The sequence below is a fragment of the Alexandromys fortis genome, unplaced genomic scaffold, assembly GCF_014885135.2.
Source record: "Alexandromys fortis isolate MF-2015 unplaced genomic scaffold, M_Fortis_MF-2015_v1.1 scaffold_59, whole genome shotgun sequence".
Lineage (NCBI taxonomy): Eukaryota > Metazoa > Chordata > Mammalia > Rodentia > Cricetidae > Alexandromys > Alexandromys fortis.
This window is the reverse complement of record NW_026067943.1, coordinates 7,519,828-7,522,978: the sequence shown is the minus strand read 5'-3', so window position 1 is coordinate 7,522,978 and position 3,151 is coordinate 7,519,828.

The following is a 3,151-nucleotide window of genomic DNA, read 5'->3' as shown; positions in this document are numbered from 1 at the left end:
TTTTTTGGTTTTTTGAGACAGGGTTTCTCTGTGGCTTTGGAGCCTGTCCTGGCACTAGCTCTGTAGACCAGGCTGGTCTCAAACTCACAGAGACCCGCCTGCCTCTGCCTCCCGAGTGCTGGGATTAAATGAGCTCTACATTTTTTCTCTGCTTCTCTTCCTGCCTCTCCCCTCCCCTTAAACCCTCTCCCAAAGTCTCCATGCTCCCAATTTACTCAGGAGATCTTGTCTTTCTACTTTCTACTTCCCTTGTAGATTAGATCTATGTAAGTCTCTCTTAGTGTCTGCATTGTTGTCTAAGTTCTCTGGGATTTTGGTTTGTAGGTTGGCTTTCTTTGCTTCATGTTTAAAACCCACCTATGAGTGAATACATATGATAATTGTCTTTCTGGGTCTGGGTTACTGCACCCAAAATAATGTTTTCTAGCTCTATCCATTTGCCTGCAAAATTCAAGCTGTCATTATTTTTTTCTGCATTGTGTAAATGTACCACATTTTTCTTTTCCATTCTTAGATCGAGGGGCATTTAGGTTTTTTCCAGGTTCTGGCTATGACAAACAAAGCTGCTATGAACATAGTTGAGCACATGTCCTTGTGGCACGATTGAGCATCCTTTGGATATATACCCAAAAGTGGTATTACTGGGTCTTTTTTTTTTTAAAGATTTATTTATTTATTTATTTATTTATTTATTTATTTATTTATTTTTATTATGTATACAACCTTCTGCCTCCATGTATGCCTGTGTTCCAGAAGAGGGCGCCAGATCTCGTTACAGATGGTTGTGAGCCACCATGTGGTTGCTGGGAATTGAACTCAGGACCTCTGGAAGAGCAGCCTGTGCTCTTAACCACTGAGCCATCTCTCCAGCCCCTTACTGAGTCTTGAGGAAGGTTGTTTCCTAATTTTCTGAGAAATCGCCACACTGACATCCAAAGGGGTTGTACCAGCTTGTACTCCCACCAGCAATGCAGGAGTGTTCCTTTTTCCCCACAACCTCTCCAGCATAAGTTGTCATCAGTGTTTTTGATCTTGGCCATTCTTACAGGTGTAAGAAGAAGTCTCAGAGTTGTTTTGATTTGCATTTCTCTGATGACTAAGGATGTTGAGCATTTCCTCAAGTGTCTTTCGGCCATTTTAGATTCCTCTGTTTAGAGTTCTGTTTAGGTCTGTACTCCACTTTTTTATTGGATTATTTGTTCTTTTGATGACCAATTTCTTGAGTTCTTTATATATTTTGGATATTAGATCTCTGTCTGATGTGGGGTTGGTAAATATCTTTTCCCATTTTGTAGGCTGTCATTTTATCTTGTTGACCGTGTCCTTTGCTTTACAGAAGCTTTTCAGTTTCAGGAGTTACCATTTATTAATTGTTTCTCTGTGCTACTGGGGTTATATTTAGTAAGTGGTCTTCTGTGCCAATACGTTCAAGTGTACTTCCCACTTTCTCTTCTATGAGGTTCAGTGTGGCTGGCTTTATGTTGAGGTCTTTGATCCATTTGAACTTAAGTTTTGTGCATGGTGATAGATATGGGTCTATTTTCATTCTTCTACATGTTGATATCCAGTTATGCCAGAACCACTTGTTAAATATGTTTTCTTTTTTCCATTTGATATTTTTTGGTTCTTTGTCAAAAATCAGGTGTTTAAAAGTGTGTGGATTAATATCTGGGTCTTTGATTTGGTTCCTTTCAGACCATCATTCTTGGTTGGCTTTATCATCCAGATCTGAATATCTTGGTCGATGTCACTAAGCTGGCCAGCAGTGGGAATCCTTTCAGTACTCAGAGTACTTGGCTTTCAAACAGGAGGCGCCTTTTGTTATATCAGTATTGTTCTCTGAAAATGAACCTTAGGGGACTTATGAGCTGTAAACAGAGACTGCACTTTCTTTTCCTGGCCCCCAGACCAAATAATCACATGAAAACTATTAATTAATTACAACACTGTTTGGCCAATGACTCAGGTGTATTCCTAGCTAGTTCTTACATCTTAAATTAACCCATTTCTATTCGTTTATGTTTTACCATGAGGCTTGTGGTTTATTCCCTCACATCTTGCTTCTTAGTTGGCTACATGGAGTCTCCTTGACTCTGCCTTCTTTCTCCTTGCATTCAGTTTAGTTTTTCCACCCACCTATATTCTGCCCTGCATTAGGCCAAAACAACTTTTTTTTTTTTTTTTTTTTATTATTAACCGGTGGTAATACAACACATTCACAGCATACAGAGGGGAATCCCACATCAATGAGCACAGAGTCCTGCATTTCTGCTGCCTATTTTGTAGGAAGGTCTCTGTAGTGGTTTAAGTAGGAATAAACCCCACAGATTTATATGTTTGAATGCTTGGCCCATAGGGAATAGCACTATTAGGAGGAGTCCCTTGTTGGAGTAGGTGTGCCCTTTTTGGAAGAAGTGTGTCACTGTGGAGGCAGGTTTTGAGACCTCCTATATGCTCAAGTCATATCCAGTGTGACAGTCTCCTTATGCTGTCCATGGATCAAGATGTAGAACTCTCAGCTCCTTCTCCAGCACCATGTCTGCCTGATGCTGCCATGCTTCCTGTCATGATGATAATGGACTAAGTCTCTGAAACTGTAAGGCAGCCCTAATTAAATGTTTTTCTTTATAAGAGTTGCCATGGTCATGGTGTCTCTTCATAGCAATAAGACCCTAACTAAGACAGAAGTTGGTACCAGGGGCTGGGGTATTGTGATAGGCAGGGCCATGTTTTTGTTGGAGGAATATGGACTTTGGGACTATGGGTTAGAAAAGCAGTTGAATGCTTGAAGTGGGCCTTAATAGGCCCTACTAGTAGGAGCATGGAAGACAGTGGAGCTGAGGGGATTTGAACTTGAACTGTGGGGGTGTGGCTCAAGAGGTTTCAGAGGAGGAGAATTTTAGTATGTTGCCTAGAGACTGTTCTTGTGATATTTTAGTGAAGAATGTGGCTGCTTTTTGCCCTTGTCTGAAAAGTCTGCCTAACGCTAAGGTGAAGAGATTTGGATTAATTCCATCAGCAGAGGAAATCTCAAAACAACCTAGTATTGACACTGTTGTGTGGTTATTAGTGTTCTCTCTTATGAAGATCTATAATGAAAAGGAGCAAGCTGGGCAAGGAAAAATGCACAATGTACAAACTGAGGAAAAGG